The sequence below is a fragment of the Neovison vison genome, chromosome 11, assembly GCF_020171115.1.
Source record: "Neovison vison isolate M4711 chromosome 11, ASM_NN_V1, whole genome shotgun sequence".
NCBI classification, from domain to species: Eukaryota; Metazoa; Chordata; class Mammalia; order Carnivora; family Mustelidae; genus Neogale; species Neogale vison.
The window spans coordinates 127,670,919-127,695,000 of record NC_058101.1 but is presented as its reverse complement, the minus strand read 5'-3'; the positions used below and the strand labels follow the sequence as shown (position 1 = coordinate 127,695,000).

The 24,082-nt window shown below is 36.1% G+C and overlaps 1 protein-coding gene across 4 annotated transcripts in view; it reads right to left on the bottom strand.

Annotated features, from left to right (window-relative positions):
- The window catches only part of GRIA2 (glutamate ionotropic receptor AMPA type subunit 2), a 169,354-nt gene that overhangs the window by 8,196 nt on the left and 137,076 nt on the right, over positions 1–24,082 (bottom strand). The window lies entirely within an intron of this gene.

The following is a 24,082-nucleotide window of genomic DNA, read 5'->3' as shown; positions in this document are numbered from 1 at the left end:
TACTGTTTTTACATTCTCCCTTCATAGTCTCTACCAAATTAAAAGATGCTACATTACTTGAGTTTGATTATATTATCATGCAATCTCATAAAACTTCAGCATCTTTTTGTGAATTTCCACAAAAATGGGTAATATCAAAATGTTTTGGAAAAAAACCACATGCTGATAAAGAAGAGTTCAAAATTATAGAATAATTGTATCAAATCATTCATTAAATATCAATTATTCCAAGTTCAAAACATAAGTTTGGAGACATAACTATATTTCATAAAATGCTTCATAAATATGTATGCCCTTCAGGAAAAATCCAAAAATTAACAGTGATGTGAAACGAAAAATAGAAATTAAACTAAATGTGTCTTCTCTTTAAAAACTATTTTTAGATTTATATATTCAAGTTTTTCCAAACATACTCTCTTTTTAATTCCAGTATAATTAACATGTTATATTAGTTTCAGGTGTATAATATAGCAACTCAAAAATTCTATACATTACTCAGTGAGCCTCATAATAAGTGTGTTCTTTATCCCCTTCACCTGTTTCACTCATTCCATCTACATGGTAACCATGAGTTTGCTCTCTATACACAAGAGTTCTTTTTCATTTGTAAAGACTAAATTTCTGAAGGGACATTTAAATGACTTGAAATATGTAAAAAATAATATTAAGTGGAGAAAAATTTACTGTTTTGTTAATAAAATCTTACCTGTTAAAGATATTTTTCAATGTATGAATAAGATATTATTTCTAAGCAGTAGAGGATTTTAAAATACAAAAAGCTTTAGTGGTTTTTTAAAAAGGATTAATTTTTTTATTCGAGATAGTGCAAGTGGGGTTAGGGCCAAAGGGGGAGAAAGAGAGAATCTTAAGCAGACTTCCCACTGAACATGGAGCTCTGCTCAGAAACCTGAGTTCATGGCCTTGAGATCATTTCCTGAGATGAAATCAAGAGTTAGATGCTCAATCAACTGAGCCACCTAGGCACCCCTAGCTATAATGTTTTGACAGAGCTACTTAATCTCTGTGTTTGTAGTTTTGAATCATTTGGAAAATAATGCAAGTTCTGCTATGGTAATCTAGACAGGTAAGATCTATTAAGTTAAATAGTAAATTAAATTAATAAAATTAAATTGATAAAAATTAATACAATTAAATTATAAAGTATCTGCTGATACCACATAAAGCTAAAATAATTTTTTTACGAGTCAGAATTTTTTAAAAATACATACATTTTTCCAATGGGTTCATTCATCTCCTAGTTCTTAGTTTACTTTTTACTTCCTTAACAAAGCTAATGAAATGTTTTCATAACTGTATCTGTTCAAGAACTATTTATTTGAACAAATTTGGCCAAAGGTACACAAGGAGAGTAATTCACAAACAGTATAATACTGTTTTGTTGACAGCATCATTCAAGTTTCAATATTGATTTTTCAGATTCTCAATAATCTAGTCATTTGCAGTGTTTAATAATATATCAGCCCATATTTGAAATAAACCTTTAATCCAAAAAAAAAAAAGATATTTGATTTGAACTTTCTAACTGCCTTCAAAAAAAGGATAGAAATAATCCGACTAGATATTTACTGAGAGTTCAGAGGATCTGTGTTTAATTTTTATTGACAACTTCAGGAAAATTATTAGTCTGAACTAAAGAAGTAAATAGATGATGCCTATAAAGCCGGTTCTTCTCCAGAAGCACAAAAACTGAAAAAGAAACCAGCATAAAAAGCAATCTAAAGTCCAAGGGAATCTCTCCCTAGGCTTCCTATCCAAAATCCTGCATGAGAAAGTATAGTTATTTTTATTGCCAGGTTAGTTTAAGTGACAATGTTTAGTTTGGCCTAATTTGTGAGTTAATGGGTTATCTGATATACTAGAGAACACAATACGAACTTCCTAACTACTCCAGCCTCTTAATAAGTCATTTCATAGAATATATTTACTATAGGCTAAAAAGAAAAATGGGGATTTTTCCCCCAAATTAATAAAATCCCATGTACTCAACTAAGGTAATATATATAAATATTGTTTCCTATTAAAATTCTGTACTTCGGCATTTACATTACAGACATTATTCTACAGAAAAAGCATCCAGAAAATTTAGGCAATTATCTGAAAAATGTAGGTCAAATACTGATAAATTGACTCAATTAGCCCTGGGGTGTGGACTTTGAAGATGAGTACCAGCCAGTGATGATCACCATCCTCCTAAACAATGTCTAAATTTGAGCGTGTTTTACCACAGTAGAATAGAGAACACAGACAATCATACTGACTTTTTAAATAAACCACACACTTTTTTATAATTTGTAATACTGGTCCCAAGAAAAGAGAATGATGCAATGCTGAAGGAAAATGAAGGACTGGCATTGGTTTCTAATCTCCCAGGGCCACCTAAGCCTTTATTAGGAATCATCATAACTCCCTTTCCACCTCTCTCCAAAATCTAGGTACTGATTCTCACCAGATTTAAATGCCCTCAATATATACCTATTTTAAAAATATCAACTACAGCTAAACCAAGAAGTTTAATGTTAAATCAAGGATAGTGGTTCTTTCAGGAAGTATGATAAAGTGAAATGGATTTCTTCAGGATGGCAACTGTTATCACATTTTGATGAAGAGATAAGTGATTTCTTGTTAAGAGAAGACAAATGATAGCCTGGTCAGGACAACATTCTAAACTACCCTGTGATTCTTAAGGAGCCAAAGCTCTTTGAACATGGCTACTCAAATCTCTTTCCATGGTTTGCTATTCGTAATAAGCATATTGATTTGACTAATATTTCACAAAAATAATACATGAAATTTTAATGTCTATTTAGAAAATACAGCCGCATCTAGTGTTGTTGGGGAAAAGCTCTATATAAACTATACAGACCAGGAGCACGTGAGTAGCTCCATTGGTTGCATGTCAGACTCTGTTTCAGCTCAGGTTATGATGGCAGGGTCAAGGGATCAAAGCCTTCATTGGGCTTTCCACTGGGTGAGAAGTCTGCTTGAGATTCTCTCTCTCCCCTTCCTCTGCCCCTCCCCCTGTTCGCACTTTCTCTGTCTCTAAAATAGATAAAATCTTTAAAAAACAAACAAAAAACTAAACAGACTGGATAAGCTAAATAAGCCACTTTTCCTTTAGGGAAAAAAAATGATTAAAGGAAACTTTTACTATCCTTCTGAAGCATAAACACTGAAGCATACACATTTACTCAAAAAATAGAAGCATAGGTGTTGCATTGAAGACATTCTTTACTGGCCTATTCTTACACATTTCACTTTCAAAAAATAAATCTCATTTATCCACTAACTTCTGTAAAATATCAAAATACCTATTCAAAATATCAAGAGAATATTTATTGCCAGAATGGAAGTTCTAAATGATTTCCAAACACACTAAGTGGAAATTTCCACATGGCTGACGTGACTCTACACCAGGAGTGAATTTAGAGTTTTTAGAGCTGTGCTCTCCACTGTGGTACTCTGTAGACCTTATTTTCCCTTCAAACATAAACAGAGATCATTTTTATGACATACTCTTTTTTTTTCCCCTAGAAAAACTATAAGATCTGAAGTAGTATAACAACTAGTAAGAAGGTAATTCTGTGAGTCAAAGAACTTGACCTAAGACATCCTGAATATATATTTTAGAGTGTCAAAATGGTTCAGTTAAAAAAGCATTTGACTCTTGACTTGAGGTCTTGAGTCAGCCCCATGTTGGATGTAGAGATTACTAAAAAATAAATAAATAAATCGAAGTGTCAAACTGTGAATTAAAAATTTATTTCCCAGTCCATTTGGTTGACATTCTATAAAAATTTGCATTTGGGACAAAGGATAATTGCCTTTCATTTTGCCATTTTACCCTTTTGTCTGACTTTTTAGACTTCCTGTGGAACTCATAGCATGCATGACCTATTGCTTCATTTCCAGTGGCAGCCAAAATTCAAACTGTTCCTGGAAACCACTAGAGTTGGCAGGCAAAAAAAATTAAAAAAAAAAAATCACATAGGTCTTATTCCTGTTATTCTTTTTGCTCAACAAATCTGTAATTCCTACAAAAATGCTTGTATGTTTTCTGAGAGACATTCTCTTATTTGAGATCAGAATTTTAAAAATTCATTAGTATACACTGGAATTTTAATTTTTTAAAGGTTTTATTTATTTATTCAACAGAAAGAGAGATCACAAGTAGGCAGAGAGACAGGCAGAGAGAGAGGGGGAAGCAGGCTCCCTCCTGAGCAGTGAGCCCCATGTCGGGTTTGATCCTAGGACCCTGAGATCATGACCCGAGCTTAAGGCAGAGGCTTGACCCACTGAACCCCCAGGCCATCCTGCATATAGAGAGCATCTGCTATTCATCATTTAGATGTAATTTCCAACATAAACAACATATAGTCAAATTGAACCAAGGGAATCTTTGTATTTTAAATTGAGTGCTCCTTGTCACTCTCTGTATCATGCATGATTTGAGGTCTTCATGTCCTACTACTTCTTTGAATGAAGAATAAAGCTAAATTAGCATTGACTTTTAAAGCTTCATCCTTCAATAGTTGCCATAACTATATATATTAAATGGGAATGGTAAAGGTGAAGGTATAAAATTGTTTTTGTGAAATTATTACAAAACAAGCAGTAAGAGAAGAAAAGCAGGTGGCCTTAGTAGGACAAAACAGAATAATCAGAAAAATGAGAGGAAACATGAAAAAGCACTAGGATTTCATGAATTAAGGGAGGAAAAAGTATTAAAAGAATTTGCACAATGGTATTAAACACAGTACAATTTTTACAGTGCATGAAAACACACACAAAACATTTCAAGCTGGCCAGAAAGACATTAAGTGATCCTTTTAGGAAGACAATTTTCAGAGTTCTAAAGGAGACTTGATTTGAAATGGATGAAGGAGAAAATGGCAAGTATGGGGAAAAAAGGAGTTTCTGGGAAACAAATTTATGAATTTATCAGCTCAAAGGAATGAAAGAAGAGAAGCTAAAGGTAAAAGAGCATTGCCACAAAAGACTTTTCAAAATTACAGACCATCTGACCAGAGACAAAGAGAGATGGAGAGACTAAAAACACATTATTAGGGTATAAATTTTAAAGCAACATTTTTGATAATTGGAAAGAGATGTTGAAGCCCAAGCAGAGATATTAGCATTATAGAAAGGGGACAAGTCTTCTTCTGACACCAGAAGAATAAAAACTTAAGTTAAGAATGGAATTATATTGGCAAATATAAGAGCCAGATATATTTTCATGTCTGTGTCCAGCACTGAAAGTGGTTTTGTTTTAATATGAATTCCCCCAGTAAAAATCACATTAATGAAAATTGGGAATTAGAATATAATTTATCTCTTCAACATACTTAAAAAGTATTTAATTTAAATTACTTAAAAGAAACTAAAATATCTAAAATAAGTCCATCTTATCTCCATTCCTGGGAGTCCTACAGCATATACATCAAGAAAACATTATATTTACATTCCAAATACAAATTTATTTTAAAGGTCATGAGCTGAGAACATGGAGCAAAACATAAATAAAAACAATATAATAGCCCTGGGTGATATATGCAACTGATGAATTATTGAACTCTACATCTGAAACTAATGATGTACTATATGCTGGCTAATTGAATTTAAAATAAACAACAACAACAACAACATAATAAAACACAAAAGTGCTTTGAAACTTGGACTTTATTTCAAATTTTGATACTACTTTTTCACTTTACTTGCCAATAACAATAGAAACAAACAAAAAAGAAGGGCAGAAAAAAAAAAAAAGAAACCATAGAAACCTAAAATGTATTCTGTATTTTGGATATAATGATTACATGTAATAAAATCCCTGGACCTCTTCTGAGTCTTTTGAAATCAGTCTTGCTAATAAATGCTTATCTCATTACATGGATAAAAATAAAAGACTATTTTCTTTTAAGGTTTGCTTTTTTTTTTAAGTTCAAAAAGAAGTTCATTATTTTCCCTAATTAAAAACAACAACAACAACAACAACAACAAAAAACACCAGCTGCAGAGATGGATCTCCAAAATGCAAATAAATGGGAAGGGAAAACTAAGAAGTTGGGTTGAACCAAGAGAGATTTCCAAAGAGTTTAATTACTTCAATGCACCATTTCTGACTCGTTATTTAGCTAAAAAGAGAGAAAAAAAGAGTTACTGCTCATCTATTGATTTTCTTTTGTATAATCAAAAACTACACCATTTATTTCATGTAAAATGTTAATAGGGAATATTCACATAAAGTCAAACTTTTTTGCTCACTTAGACTCATTAAAATTTGATGTCTTAACACTAACTTTTAGGATTTAAAATAAGGGAAAATTTTATATTCAAATGATCAGTTCTGTGAGGTCATGAATCAATTCAGTGGAAAATATCCTTTGAATCCTTTAAAACCAGTTGTATGGGGTAATTGTCAGCAATATGTATGATGTCTCGTAACATGTTTTTCTTTTTTCATTAAAATGCAAAAATTAGCTATTCTTAAAGGATTCTAGTTAACAAAATATTTTATAGAAGTATGACTTGATTTAATGATTTTTTTCATTAGGATTTTGTATAAAATTAGTTTCATTTTATTTTTTAATTTTTTAAAGCTTTTTTTTTTTTTTTCATAATCTGTACATCCAACGTGGTACTCAAACTTACAACCCCAGAGATCAAGAGTTGCTTGCTCTTCCATCTGACCCAGGCAGGCAACCCATAATTAATCTCTAATTTTAAATAAAATCATTCATCCAATCATATTAACAAGATTCACCTTAAACTATATTTCCAGCAATTTCTCAGCTTCTTAAAAATTGAAATGATATTTATGAAAAAATGTAACTAGAAGGATATTAACAGTCTAAAGTTTTTGAAAGACTAGCACTAGAATGGACCTTAAAAACCATTTAGTATATTCCAAGTCCTTTATTTTAGGAGCAAGACTCAGGAAGATTAAATAAGTTGTCTAAGTTAACATGGTTTGTCAGTCCTTAAAAGAACCAGGAAAAATATATGATACCCAAATCTTCAATACATGTGTTTATATATTAAACCATAAAAATACTCAAGCATAGTATTTAAATAAGTAATATTCTATTAAGAAGAAAAAGTCACTTGATTATATTGTAAAATTAAGAGCAATTCAGTTAAATATTATTGCATAATTTATTGATAAGTAAATATTATTGCATAACTTATTGATAAGTAAACTGAGGTTTAAGTAGAATCGATATGTTGTAGCATTTTAATCAATCAAAAATTAACCCAAGTTATATCTAAGAGTTCTCTTTGGCATTTTGAAAATACTTTCAAACGTGAAAAATACAGAGTCAGATTAATTAATACATTATTAGTAGAATCATATCCTTTGGAGAATTTTCTGAATAGAAAACAGTATTTTTAATGTTACTTTTTTCCTTTTTTTTTTGAGATACAAAGAGAGAGATCAAGCAGGTTTGGGGGTAGAGGTAAAAGAGAGGGAAAGAGAGAATCTTAAGCAGGCTCCACACTGAGTGCAGAGTTCAAAGCAAGGCTCAATCTCATGATCCTTAGATCATGATCCTGAGATCATGAGCTAAGCCAAAATCAAGAGTCAGACACTCAACTAAGCCACTCAAGCACCCCTATCTTTAAATTTTAAAATGCAATAGGTATTTCCATGTTTTCATTCCCTTAGGATGGCTAAATGATATGCTTACCGAAGTATACTACTAGTTATGTCTTATATATTAGGTATATACATTTAATGTGAATATAATGTGAATTGACAATGGAAGAGGAACAGCAAGTAACCCCCTATAATTAGATATTTTATTTTAATGGGGTTACTCAATTGACCTATTCAAGGTCTACTTGAACAGAGAATATCTTGGGTATCATCAATGTATTTGACAAAATATCCCATTTTGGCTGAATACAGAGAGAGGTCATTAGAATTAGGAGAGCTTATGATTAAATATCAATCACACTCAAAAAGTATTGGTTATTATCAATTAACATGCAAATACTGAGACAAAGGGAAGCATTTTTATACCACAGAGTCCATACATAGTCCCACTCAGTTCAGTGTTTCAGTCAATTTGGAGGAAAACATAAATAACACATGTTTCAAAGTTACAGATATTTGTATGATAAATGACAGAATCAATATTTCAACTTTATAGGCTTGGGAAAATAACCCTAAAACCAAGGTGGAATTTAACAGGGATGAGTGCAAAATCTGGTATAGGATTTAATCAACTGTATATTCACAGAATGGAAGATATAAGGCTTACTGTAATTCATCTTAAAATCACCTGGATTTTCAGTCAACAATTTTAGGGTAATTTAATATTATGCAGTTGCTATAAACAGTAACAAACTTGAAGGTTTTATAGGGAATTATCAAGTTTAGATAATAGTTGATATCAAATACGTTGATAGCCAAAAAAGGAAATGTAAGTGAGTGAAACAGATAAGGATGGGGTAATAGAATGCTGTAGCCATAGTAACTGGAGCGTACATTCCTAGTAAAAGCATTTTTTTCACTTTTTCTTTTCTTTAATGTAAATACACTGTTGCCTGAGGAACACAACTGTTCAGGTTGAAACAGGTCTAAAATCTCAACTTTCATATTCTGGCTAAGATCTTCTAAAGTTAGACCAAGTCACACCCTATATCTAGATACCACACATTGATAATACTGAGATGTGGAGGGAAGATGGCAGAGGAGTAGGGGACCCTCATTTCATCTGGTCCCTTGAATTCAGCTAGATATCTACCAGATCATACTAAACACCTGTGAATTCAACCTGAGATCTAAAATAAGAATTGCTGCAATTTTACAAATAGAAAATCAACCACTTTTTACAAGGTAAGAGGTTCAGGGAAGTGTATTTAGAGGGTATATTGGAAGATAAACTGTGTGGGGGAGGGAACCTCCAGAAGCTGGCTTCTGGAAAGTGATGTAGCAGTGAAACACAAAATCGAAACTTTAAGGAGTCTGCTCCTGTGAGGGATATCCCTGCCTGAAAGATGCTCAGGTGGTAAAGAGGGGCAGAATCCTAGATGGGACAGTGTGGCTTCAGGATCCCTGGGTCACAGAAAGAGCAGGTGTGCCTGAGTGTGGCAGAGCTCCCAAGCATCAGAACAGGGAAGCTGGCTGCTAGCAGCAAGACCAGTAGTGGGCTCTCAGCTTGGTTTTTCATAAACCATGAACCGCTTCATGGCTGGTCAGTTGCTCTCCAAGCAGGGGCCCACGAGCATCAAAAACTCTGTGAGACTCCCTCTCACTCCCCCGGAGGAATGGCAGTACATGAAGAACCTAGCAACCACTCCCAGAGCAGCTGCCCAGAAAACAACAAAATTGTTGTGAAACTCAGCTCCTTCCCCTGGTGGAATTGGTGCAGGTGTGCACCATAGGAGTCTGTGGAGTTTGGCAATCTAGAAGAAATGGATTCATTCCTGGACACTTTATAAACCACCAAAACTGAACCAGGAAAAAAAGAGAATACTTGAACAGACTGACAACCAGTGAGGAAATTGAAGCACTATTCAAAAGCATCCCAACAAACAAGAGTCCAGCACTGGATGGCTTCCCAGGGGAATACTACCAAACATTTAAAGAAGAATTAAGACCTATTCTTCAGGGGGGGACAAGATGGCGGGGTACTAGGAAGAGGCGTCTTTTCAGCTGGTACCCCAAAGTGAGCTGATTACCTACCAAAGAACTCTGATCACCCATGAAATCAGCCTGAGATCAGAATTATACACGTCTGGACCTCTACAGGGGCAGAAGACGCCAGTGAGCAGGTAAAGCGGAATGGGAACAGCGGACTGATATCGGAAGATAAAAGGGGGAGGGAGCCACCAGAGGCGACCGGTGGGAAAGTCATACCCCGATACGAGCGAGAGCGCCCTGCGTCTGGGGACCAGCATTAACTCGGAGACTGGTTGAAAGCACTCCAAAAGAGCAAAGGATCGCGGGGGCGGCTAGGGACAGGGGCTTGAGTCCCCGGTCCCAGACGGCCTTTCCGGCGCGGAGACAGAGAGAGTGCGGCGGAGAAACCGGCTCCTGGTCCCTAAGCCGCCAGCGTGCCCCAGAGCGCGGGGTTCCGGCTCCTGTGAGGGGATGGGAGCCGGTCTACAGAACGCGCGCTAGCCCTACCACAAAGCTTGAGATGCCCGTGCACGTCGCTCCAGCTCTCCTGGGTTTCTAAGGCCCTGGGACGCTTCTTGACCCGGGCCATTGTTTCAAAGTCTAAGCCGCGCGCCCGCGAAACTCTTCCCCGGACAGAGGCGCGCAAAAGCCCAGCCTGCGGCTTACGGACCAGCGCCCCGTTCTCAGTGCCCCAGACGCGCGCCCGACCCACAGCCGCCTCTGAAAAGAGGTGCGCGCAAGCCGGGCACTCCCAGCCCCGGCCAGCGGCAAAATCTCAGTGTGCGATCGCTGCTTGGAACCTCTCTGGCGGTCAGGAGCTCCCAGACAGCCGCCACTGCCTTGGCTTTGGGGACGAGCAAGAGATCCTGCGCCCCCAGGGTCTCCAACTTGGAACCTGCACTGCCAGCGTCCAAGGGGGAATTTATTCAGCTTCTGCACCCAGACTGAGGCTTCTGAGACGGAGATCAGGAAGTGCTCCAGGGTGCACCTTGACTGCACCAGAGTTGATACATCCAGCTACATCTGTTCAGTCTTCTCCCACCAAAATGACTAGGAGGAGGAATGCCCAACAGAAGAAAAATACAGAGGATGGACCTTCTGCAACAGAGCTAACGGCTATCAACATAGACAATATGTCGGAAAGAGAATTCAGGCTAACAATTATCCAGGCAATAGCTAGGTTGGAGAAAGCCATGGATGACCAAACAGAATTGATTAGAGCCGAACTGAAAGCGACCAGACAGGATGTTCACAATGTTAGGGCGGAGCTTAAAGCTACCAGGGAGGAGGTCCACAATGCTCTCAATGAGTTCCAATCCAATCTAAACTCTCTCAAAGCTAGGGTAACTGAGACAGAAGATAGAATTAGTGATCTGGAAGACAAACAGATAGAGAGAAAGGATCAGGAGGAAGCCTGGAACAAACAGCTTAGATCCCACGAAAGCAGAATTAGGGAAATAAGTGATGCCATGAAGCGTTCCAACGTCAGAATTATTGGAATTCCCGAAGGGGAGGAGAAAGAAAGAAGTCTAGAAGATGTCGTGGAACAAGTCCTTCATGAAAACTTTCCGAATCTCGCGAATGAAACCAGCGTTCATGTACTAGAGGCTGAACGGTCTCCACCCAAGATTATACACTCCAAAAAAACATCACGACACCTGATAGTCAAATTGAGAAATTATAATTGTAGGTATAATCTCTTGAAAGCCGCCAGGGCAAAGAGGCTCCTTACTTACAGAGGGAAGCCCATCAGAATAACGTCAGACCTGTCCACAGAGACCTGGCAAGCCAGAAGAGGCTGGCAAGATATATTCAGGGCACTAAATGAGAAGAACATGCAGCCAAGAATACTTTATCCAGCAAGACTGACATTCAAAATGGATGGAGAGATAAAGAGTTTCCAAGACCGGCAAGACTTAAAAGACTATGCAACCACCAAGCCGATACTGCAGGAAATATTAAGGGGGGTTCTATAAAAGAGGAAAAATCCCAAGAATAGCATTGAACAGAAATATAGAGACAGTCTACAGGAAGAAAGACTTCAAAGGTAACTCGATGTCAATAAAAACGTATCTATCAATAATCACTCTCAATGTGAATGGCCTAAATGCACCCATAAAATGGCACAGGGTTGCAGATTGGATAAAACGACAGGACCCATCCATATGCTGTCTACAAGAGACCCATTTTGAACCTAAAGATACACGCAGACTGAAAGTGAAGGGGTGGAGAAGCATCTTTCATGCCAATGGGACTCAAAAGAAGGCTGGGGTAGCGATTCTCATATCAGATAAATTAGACTTCAAACTAAAGACTGTAGTCAGAGATACAGAAGGACACTACATAATCCTTAAAGGGACTATCCACCAAGATGATCTAACAATTGTAAATATCTATGCTCCCAATATGGGAGCAGCCAATTACTTAAGAAAACTGTTAATCAAGATAAAGAGTCATATTGATATGAATACACTAATCGTAGGTGATCTTAACACGCCTCTTTCAGAATTAGACAGATCATCGAAGCAGAAAATCAATAAAGAAACAAGAGCATTGAATGACACATTGGACCAGATGGACCTCATAGATATATACAGAACATTCCACCCTAAAACAGCAGAATACTCATTCTTCTCAAGTGCACACGGAACCATCTCCAGAATAGACCACATACTGGGTCACAAATCAGGACTCAGCCGATACCAAAAGACTGAGATTATTCCCTGCATATTCTCAGATCACAATGCTTTGAAACTGGAGCTCAATCACAAGGAAAAGTTCCGAAGGAACTCAAACACCTGGAAGCTAAAGACCACCTTGCTTAAGAATGCTTGGATCAACCAGGAGATCAAAGAAGAACTGAAACAATTCATGGAAACCAATGAGAATGAAGACACTTCGGTCCAAAACCTATGGGATACAGCAAAGGCGGTCCTAAGGGGAAAATATATAGCCATCCAAGCCTTGCTCAAAAAAATTGAAAAATCCAGAACACACCAGCTGTCTTTACACCTTAAAGAACTGGAGGATCAACAACAAATCAAACCAACTCCACACATAAGAAGGGAAATCATCAAGATTAGAGCTGAGATCAATGAGGGAGAAACCAGAGATACAGTAGAACGTATCAATGAAACTAGAAGCTGGTTTTTTGAAAGAATCAATAAGATCGATAAGCCACTGGCTACACTAATCCAAAAGAAAAGAGAGAAATCCCAAATTCATAAAATTATGAATGAAAGGGGAGAGATCACAACTAACACCAAGGAAGTAGAAACAATCATCAGAAGTTACTACGAACAGTTATATGCCAATAAGCTTAGCAACCTAGATGAAATGGATGCATTCCTGGAAAAATATAAACTACCAAAATTGAACCAGGAAGAAATCGACAACCTGAATAGACCGATATCTAATAACGAGATTGAAGCAGTGATCAAAAATCTCCCAAAAAACAAGAGCCCAGGACCTGACGGATTCCCTGGGGAATTCTACCAAACCTTCCAAGAAGAAATAACACCTATTCTCCTGAAGCTGTTTCAAAAAATTGAAGCAGAAGGAAAACTTCCAGACTCTTTCTATGAAGCCAGCATTACCCTGATCCCCAAACCAGGCAAGGACCATACCAAAAAGGAGAATTTCAGACCAATATCACTGATGAATATGGATGCTAAGATTCTCAACAAGATCCTAGCCAACAGGATCCAACAACACATTAAAAAGATTATCCACCATGATCAGGTGGGATTCATCCCTGGGCTACAAGGATGGTTCAACATTCGTAAATCAATCAATGTGATACAACAAATTAATATGAGAAGAGAGAAGAACCACATGGTCCTCTCAATTGATGCAGAAAAAGCATTTGACAAAATCCAACATCCGTTCCTGATTAAAACGCTTCAAAGTATAGGGATAGAGGGAACATTCCTGAACCTCATCAAATCTATCTATGAAAGACCCACAGCAAATATCATCCTCAATGGGAAAAAGCTTGCAGCCTTCCCGTTGAGATCAGGAACAAGACAAGGATGCCCACTTTCACCACTCTTGTTCAACATAGTATTAGAAGTCCTAGCAACAGCAATCAGACAACAGAGAGAAATAAAAGGTATCCAAATTGGTAATGAAGAAGTCAAACTCTCTCTCTTCGCAGATGACATGATTCTTTATATGGAAAACCCAAAAGACTCCACCCCCAAACTACTAGAACTCATACAACAATTCAGCAGCGTGGCAGGATACAAAGTCAATGTGCAGAAATCAGTGGCTTTCTTATACACTAACAAGGAAAATACAGAAAGGGAAATTAGAGAATCGATTCCATTTACTATAGCACCAAGAACCATAAGATACCTGGGAATAAACCTAACTAAAGAGGTAAAGGATCTATACTTGAGGAACTATAGAACACTCATGAAAGAAATTGAAGAAGACACAAAAAGATGGAAGACCATTCCATGCTCTTGGATCGGAAGAATAAACATCGTTAAAATGTCTATACTGCCTAGAGCAATCTATACTTTTAATGCCATTCCGATCAAAATTCCACCGGCATTCTTCAAAGAGCTGGAGCAAATAATCCAAAAATTTGTATGGAATCAGAAGAGACCCCGAATCGCTAAGGAAACGTTGAAAAACAAAAATAAAGCTGGCGGCATCACCTTACCTGATTTCAAGCTTTATTACAAAGCTGTGATCACCAAGACAGCATGGTACTGGCATAAAAACAGACACATAGACCAGTGGAACAGAGTAGAGAGCCCTGATATGGACCCTCAACTCTATGGTCAATTAATCTTCGACAAAACAGGAAAAAATATACAGTGGAAAAAAGACAGTCTCTTCAATAAATGGTGCTGGGAAAGCTGGACAGCTATATGTAGAAGAATGAAACTCGACCATTCTCTTACACCGTACACAAAGATCAACTCAAAATGGATAAAAGACCTCAACGTGAGACAGGAATCTATCAGAATCTTAGAGGAGAACATAGGCAGTAATCTCTTCGATATCAGCCACAGCAACTTCTTTCAAGATACGTCTCCAAAGGCAAAGGAAACAAAAGCGAAAATAGACTTCTGGGACTTCATCAAAATCAAAAGCTTCTGCACAGCAAAGGAAACAGTCAAAAAAACAAAGAGGCAACCCACGGAATGGGAGAAGATATTTGCAAATGACAGTACAGACAAAAGGTTGATATCCAGGATCTATAATGAACTCCTCAAACTCAACCCACACGAAACAGACAAACACATCAAAAAATGGGCAGAAGATATGAACAGACACTTCTCCAATCAAGAAATACAAATGGCTATCAGACACATGAAAAAATGCTCATCATCATTAGCCCTCAGGGAGATTCAAATTAAAACCACATTGAGATATCACCTTACACCAGTTAGAATGGCCAAAATTAACAAAACAGGAAACAACATGTGTTGGAGAGGATGTGGAGAAAGGGGAACCCTCTTACACTGTTGGTGGGAATGCAAGTTGGTGCAGCCTCTTTGGAGAACAGTGTGGAGATTCCTCAAGAAATTAAAAATAGAGCTTCCCTACGACCCTGCAATTGCACTCCTGGGTATTTACCCCAAAGATACAGATGTCGTGAAAAGAAGGGCCATCTGTACCCCAATGTTTATAGCAGCAATGGCCACAGTCGCCAAACTATGGAAAGAACCAAGATGCCCTTCAACGGATGAATGGATAAGGAAGATGTGGTCCATATACACTATGGAGTATTATGCCTCCATCAGAAAGGACGAATATCCAACTTTTGTAGCAACATGGACGGGACTGGAAGAGATTATGCTGAGTGAAATCAGTCAAGCAGAGAGAGTCAATTATCATATGGTTTCACTCATTTGTGGAGCATAACCAATAGCATGGAGGACAAGGGGCGTTAGAGAGTAGTAGGGAATTTGGGTAAATTGGAAGGGGAGGTGAACCATGAGAGACTATGGACTCTGAAAAACAGTCTGAGGGGTTTGAAGTGGCGGGGGGGTGGGAGGTTGGGGTACCAGGTGGTGGGTATTATAGAGGGCACAGCTTGCATGGAGCACTGGGTGTGGTGAAAAAATAATGAATACTGTTTTTCTGAAAATAAATAAATTGGGAAAAAAAAAAAAAAAAAAAAAAAGACCTATTCTTCAAAGCTGAGAAAAGAGAAAAAGAAGGAAAACTTCTAAACTGATTCTATAAGGACAGCATTACCTTGATTCCAAAACCAGACAAAGAACCCATCAAAAAGGAGAATTACTGACCAATATTCCAGATGAACATGGATGCAAAAATTCTCACCAAAATACAAGCTAATAGGATCCAACAGAACATTAAAAGGATTATTCACCACTACCAAGTAGGATTTATTCTTGGGCTGCAAGAGTGGCTCAACATTTGCAAATCAATTAACATGATACATCATATTTATAAAGGAAAGGACAAGAACCATATGATCCTCTACATTGATGCAAAAAAGAAATTTGACAAAATACAGCATCCTCCTTGATTAAAACTCTCCATAGTGTAGGGATAAAGGGAACATAATCTCAATGTCATAAAAGCCATCTATGAAAAGTCCACAATGAATATCATTCTCAATGGGGGGAAACTGAGAGCTATTCCCCTATGGTCAGGAGCACAACAGGGATGCCCACTCTCACCACTTTTGTTCTACACAGTACCAGAAGTCCTAGCCTCAGCAATCAGACAACAAAAAGAAATAAAATAAAAGAAATAAAAGGCATTCAAATTGGCAAAGAATAACCTAAAGAAGAAGTCAAATTCTTACTCTTCTCATATGACATGATACTTTATTTGGAAAACTCAAAAGACTCCACTCCAAAATTGCTAGAACTCATACAGAAATTCAGCAAAGTGGCAGGATATAAAATGAATGCACAAAAAAAATTTTCATTTCTATTCACTAACAATGAAACAGAATAATGAGAAATTAAGGAGTCAATCCCATTTACATTTGCACCAAAATTCATAAAATACCTTGAAATAAAACTAACTGAAGAAAGATTTGGATCTGTACTCTAAAAACTACAGAATACTTATGAAAAGAATGAGGAAGACACGAAAAAAAAAGAGGAAAACATTACATGCTCATGGAATGGAAGAATAAATATTATTAAAATGTCTATGCTACTCACAGAAATCTATACATTGAATGCAATCACCATCAAAATACCATCAACATTTTTCACAGAGTTGGAACAAATAATCTTCAAATTTGTATGGAACCAGAAAAGATACCAAATAGCCTGAGGAATTTTGAAAAAGAAAACTAAAGATGATGGCATGGCAATGCCGAACTTCAAGTTATATTGAGAAGTGTAATCATCAAGACAGTAAGGAAAGCATGTTCTGTGATGAGCAATCGATGTTATATGCAACTGATGAATTACTAAATTCTACATCCAAAACTAATGATATTTTATATCATTGAATATCAATGAATTCAATTGGTTAATTGAATTTAAATAAAAAACAAACAAAAAACCAAAACAAACAAACAAACAAACATTACAGTACTGGACAAAAACAGTCACATAAATCAATGGAACGTAATAGAGAGCCCAGAAATGGGCCCTCAACTCTATGGCAACTAATCTTTGACAAAGAAGGAAAGAATACCTAATGGAAAAAGTACAGCCTCTTCAACAAATGGTGTTGGGAAAATTGGACAGTGACATGTAGAAGAATGAAACTGGACCAATTTCTTATACCATATGCAAGGAGAAACTCAAAATAGATGAAACACCTAAATGTGAGACAAGAATCCATCAAAATCCTAGAAGAGAACACAGGCTGCAACTTCGTCGACCTGGTCTTGGCAACTTCATGGTAGACATGTCTCCAAAGGCAAGGGAAACAAAGTAAAAATGAACTATTGGGCCTTCATCAAGATAAAAAGCTTCTGCACAACACAGGAAACAGCAAACAAAACTAATAGGCAGCCTATAGAATGGGAGAAGATATTTGCAAATGACATATCAGAGAAAGGATTAGTATGCAAGAATTATAAAGAACTTAGGAAATTCAACACCCAACAAACAAATAATCCAGACAAGAAAGGGGCATAATACATGAACAGACATTTCTTCAAAGACATACAAATGGCCAATAGAAACATGAAAAAATGTTCTGCATCACTTAACATTAGGTAGAAATCAAAACCACTTGAGATACCACCTCACTCCAGTCAGAATGGCTAAAATTAACAAGCCAAGAAACAACAAATACTGGTTAGGATATGGAAAAAGGGGAACCCTCTTACACTGCTGGTGGGAATGCAAGCTGGTGTAGCCACTGTGGAAAACAGTATGGGGGTTCAAGTTAAAAACAGAACTATCCTATAACCCAGCAATTGCACGACTAGGTATTACCCCAATGATACAAATGTATTGATGAGAAGTGGCATGTGCCCTCCAGTGTTTATAGCAACAATGTCCACAATAGCCAAACTGTTTAACGAGCTGATATGTCCATCAACAGATGATTGGATAAAGATTTGGTATACACAGATACACACACACACACACACACATATACATAAAATGGAATATTACTCAGCCATCAGAAACGATGAATACTTATCATTTACATTAATGTGGCTGGAACTGGAGGGTATTATGCTGAGTGAATGAAATCCAGCAAAGACATTTATCACATTATTTTACTCCCATGTGGAATATAAGAAACAGTACAGAGGATCATAGGGAATAGGAGGGAAAACTGAATGGGAAGTCATCAGAGAGGGAGAAAAACTCAGGAGAGACTCATAACTATAGGAAATAAACTGAGAGTTGTGGAGGGGAGGTCAGTGGGGGATGGGGCAATCGGGTGATGGGTATTAAGGAGGGCAAGTGATGTGATGGGTATTGAGTATTATACACAACTGATGAATAACTCTACATCTGAAACTAATGATGTACTGTATGTTGGCTAACTGAATTTAAATAAATAAAATAATACTGAAAAAGCTACATTTAAAAGATACAGAGACCAGATTAAAGGACTCGAAAATATAATTTAATAAAGAATGGTGGAGGGAATTAAGAATTCTTAGGTTAGATAATAAGAAAAATTTATGAAAGAGATGATAGTTATGTATTTGATTTATGTGTCATATGAAAAAGAAGCAATTACTAAAGTGAGAATAGGACCAGTGAATGAAAATACTTGGGAAGCCAGTTTTGGTTTCAAAGAACTTTCTAAAAGCTATAACAATAAACACTAACAAAATGAAATTTCATGTTAAGGAAAGTGGCAAGTTAACATTTGTAAGATATATTCAATAACAGTTTGCATGATTAATTCTTCGTGTCACAATATTTCGAACATGAACAGAATTTGAGAGGTAATTTATAACCTAAGCTATGTGTTTAAAGATGAAAATGCTGATGCCATCTGAGATCACAATGTGGTAGAAGGAAATTTATGTATTATGTGAGAGTTTGCTTCTAAAACACTTTAATTGAGCTTCTTTATCCAATCTCAACATGGCAACTATAGAAATAGGGAATTTTTTTTTAAAGATTTTATTTATTTATTTGACAGAGAGAGATCACAAGTAGGCAGAGAGGCAGGCAGAGAGAGAGAGGAGGAAGCAGGCTCCCCGCTGAGCAGAGATCCCGATGCGGGACTCGATCCCAGGACCCTGAGATCATGACCCGAGCCGAAGGCAGCGGCTTAACCCACTGAGCCACCCAGGCGCCCCAGAAATAGGGAATTTTAAGTATAACCTTTTTTAAGCAATTAAAAGATGTATGCAATTATGGGCAAAATTGTTTTTTGTTGGTTAACTATTCTAATTTAAAAACTATGAGATTCTTTTTTGTTATGAATGAACAAATTTTCAGGGCAGTACAGTTGCTTCCAGAAACACTACAATATCGTGTGCACTGTATTCTTTAACAACATACTATTACTTCAGCAAATAAGAAAATATTACTACATGTCCCACTGTCAGGATTCATATTGGTGTTTTTGTACTCTGAAGTTACACGAAAAAAGTAAGGAAGTCCCAATACAAGGACTAAATTTCTTTTATTAATTTTAGTTAGGAAAATTTGATTTTAGAAAAGAAATGGTGGTTGCTTAAGTGTGAACCATTCCTTGCTCCTCTCCTCCCCTCCCCAATGTGTATATGGTGTCATATTTTATATCCTTTTATATTGTGAATCACCTGGCTAATTTTATAGAAATAATTATTTTTACTGCTTTTGTGGTTTTATTTTTCATACTCTCAATAATTAAAAAATAGAAGACATGTACAGATATTTCTCCAAAGAAGATATACCAGTGGCTAACAGACATATGAAGAGATGCTCAACATCACTCATCATCAGGAAAATGCAAATCAAAGATATCACCTCACACCTATCAGAATGGCGAAAATCAATAATAGCAGGTGTTGGCAAGGATGCAGAGAAACGAGAACCCTCCTGCACTGTTGGTGGGAATGCAAACTGGTGTAGTCACTCTGGAAAACTATATGGAGGTTCCTCAAAAAATTAAAAATACAACTACACTATGATCCAGTAATCACACCACTGAGTATTTATCTCCAAAATACAAAAACACTAATTCAAAGGGATACATGCATCCCTATGTTTATTACAGCATTATTTATAATAGCCAAGATATGAAAGCAGCCCAAGTGTTTACTGATAGATGAATGAATAAAGAAGATGTGATATCTATCTATCTATCTATCTATCTATCTATCTATATAATTTGGCCACAAAAAATAAGGAAATCTTGCCATTTAAAAGACACAGTTGGGGCTAGAGAGTGTAATGTGAAGTGAAATAAGTCAGTGAGAGAAAGACAAAGAAACAGACTCTTAACTATAAAAAACAAACTGATGGTTACCAGAGGGGAGCTGGGTGGAGGGATGGATGAAAAGGAGATGGGGATTAAAGAATACATTTATCATTATGAGCACTGAGTAATGTATAGATTTACAAAATCACTATATCATACACCTGAAACTAATATAAAACTAATATAACTAATATAAACTAATATAACATTGTACATTAACTACATTGGAATTAAAATGTAAAATTCAATTCAAAAGAATTACTAAATTTCATTTTTATTTATTTATTTTTTTAAGATTCTATTTATTTATTTGACAGAGAGAGATCACAAGTTGGCAGAGAGGCAGGCAGAGAGAGAGAGAGGAGGAAGCAGGCTCCCTGCTGATCAGAGAGCCCGATGCGGCACTCGATCCCAGGACCCTGAGATCATGACCTGAGCTGAAGGCAGCGGCTAAATCCACTGAGTCACCCAGGCGCCCTAAATTTCATTTTTAAATAAGCAAACAAACAAAAAACATTGGTACTCAGGAGAAGTAAAACAAGAAAACGGTAGCAAAGGAGAAAGGGTAGCAAAAACCACAGAATGTCAATGAAAATATCATTAACATATAGACATGTTGGGCCCCTTGGCTTGTTAAGTATGAATCGGTAAATCAAATACTACAGTATTTTCTACCTTTCTTACCCTCCACTCTCATGTTACTGACCCAATACGGAAAGTTTATTGTATCCTGCAATAAACATTTTAAAGACAGTGATAGAAATCTTTTCAGATAAAAAGTTCAAAGTCATTTCATCATTAAGGTATTTCCTTCCACATAAAAGGATTTAGCATAAGACTCCCTTATTTTGCCATGTCAAGAATAAAGGACTAACAAGAAAGAGCAAAAAAACACAGGACATGACTACATATAAGTAACTTTATATATATGTGAATATACTAGCCACCTTAATATGTACTTTATTATATATATTAAGTATATATAATATTATCTTAACCACATTAAAATTTCTGTGCACTTATGTGTGTGTCTACCTCATGATTCATATATTTGATATTGACAAAGTATAAATATTCAAGCCTGCCTGTAATTTTGTTTTATTTTAATACCAATCTATAATTTTTTTTAATTCTAGTCACTATTTTGTAAGTCACTATTACATAACATCAACCATAAGATTAGAGAGAGATCTTATAAATTTAGTTTTTTTGATACTACAAAACACCTTCTAAAAAGATAACTTCTTTCTTATTTTTTGTTTTGTTTTTCTGTGTGTTATCTGGGGCAAGTTTATTTTATTGTGATAAAAAATAAACATGACATGAAATCTCTCTTTAACAAATTTGTAAAAGTACAGTATGATATTAACTATATGCATATTATTGTACAGAAAGAAGGTTTTTAGGACTTTTTCATCTTGCATGACTGAAACTATACCTACTGCACAAAAACTTTCAATTGTCTCCCTCTCTCCGACCATGATAACATTTCTACTTTCTGCTTCAGTGGGTTTGACTGCTTCAGGTACCTAACATAAGTGGAATCATATGTACTTGTCCTTCTGTAACAAGCATATTTCAGTTAGCATAACATCCTCAACATTCATCAATGTCACAGCATGACAGGATTTCCTTCTTTTTTTAAAGACTGAATATTATTCCACTGAGGAATATACTATACTTTCCTTATCCAAATATCCATCAGCGGACACTTAGGTTATTTCTACTTCTTAGCTATTATGAACAACGCTGTAATAAATATGGTAGTGAAAATATCTCTTTGGGATTCCAATTTCAGTTCATTTAAATGCCCTAAAGTGGGATTGCTAGATCATGTGGAAGTTCTATTATAAACTTTTTCAGAAAAGTGCCTATTTTTTCCAATAAAGGATGCCTCATTTTGCATTCCCACCAATACACAAGGGTTTCAATTTCTGAAATTTTTATTTTTTGTTACTTATTTATTTTTTTTCTAATGGCCCTGCTAACTGCTGTGAGGCAATACCTCATTGTGGTTTTGATTTGTATTTCCCTGATGGTTAGTGGCGTTGAGTATCTTTTCATATACCATTGACCATTTGAGGTCTTTTTTGGAGAAATGTCAATTTCCTTTGCTAGTAAGTTTTTGTGGTTGTTTGTTTTTTTGTTTGTTTGTTTGTTTGTTTTTTGACAGATGGAGATCACAGAGAAGCAGGCAGAGAGAGAGGAGGAAGCAGGCTCCCTGCTGAGCAGAGAGCCTGATGCGGGGCTTGATCCCAGGACTCTGGTATCATGACCTGAGAGGAAGGCAGAGGCTTAATCCACTGAGCCACACAGGCGCCCCTCCTTTGCTAGTTTTTTAAATGAGGTTAGTAGGCTTTTTTTATTGAGTGTAAATGTCCCTTATATATTTCAGATGTTAGCCTTTTATCAGGTAACATGGTTTACAGTATTTTCTCCAACTCCATACATGCCTTTTCATATTACTGATTTTTTTTTGCAGTATAAAAGCTTTTTATAGTTTTTTATAGTTTGATGTAGACAAGTCCACTTGTCTACATTTCATTGTTGCCTGTGCTTTTCGTGTCATAGCCAACAAATCTTAGCCAAGACCAAAGTAGTGAAGCTTATCTTGTATATTTTCTTATAAAAGAGTTAAGTTTCAGATATTACTTTTCAATCTTTAATCAACTTTGATTAAATATTTGACTTTTGTGAATGGTATGAGTTCTATTTCATTTGTCTGCATGTGAGTATCCAGTTATTCCAACATCATTTCCTGAGGAGATTGTCCTTTCCCCACTATGCAGTCTTGGATCCTGTCAAAGATCACTTAACCATATATGCATGGATTTACTTCTGGGTTCTCTATTCTGTTCCATTGGTCTATAAATCCATCTTTAGGCCAGTACCATAACTTTCTAATAGGTTTTGAAGTCGGGGAGTGTAAGGCTTGTTTCAATTTTTCCAGATTGTTTTACTTTTTCTTAATCTTTATGATTCCATATGGATTTTAGGATTTTTTTTATATTCCTGAAAAAAAAACAATATTGGGATTTTAGAAGGGATTCCAGTGAATCTGTAGATCATGGGGTAGTACAGACATTTTAACAACATTAAATCTTTCAATCAATGAACAAGGCATTCTTCCCATTTATTTGTGTCTTTAAATTCTTGCAGCAATCTTTTGGAGTTTTCAGTGGACACTTCTTTTGCCTCCTTGGTTTAGTTTACACTTAAGTATTTTATTCTTTTTGATGTTATTGTAAATTAGATTATTTTCTTAATTCCCTTTTAGGGTTGTTCATTGTTAGTGTATAGAAATGCAACTGGTTTTTGAATATTTTGCATCTTACAACTTTACTGAATTTATTGGGTGTTACAGTTTTTCTTGGGGGGGGTGGTATTGGGGTTAGTGGAATCCTTTGAGTTTCCTACATATTAGAACATGGAACCTCTGAACAAAGAAAATTTTACTTCTTTGCCAATTAGGTTGTCTTTTCTTTTTCTTGCCTAATTAGTATTGCTAGGATTTCTTTACTATACCAAATAAAAGTGGCAATAAGTTAGCATCCCTGTCTTCTTCTTAATTTAGAAGAAAAGCTTTCTTCATTTTGA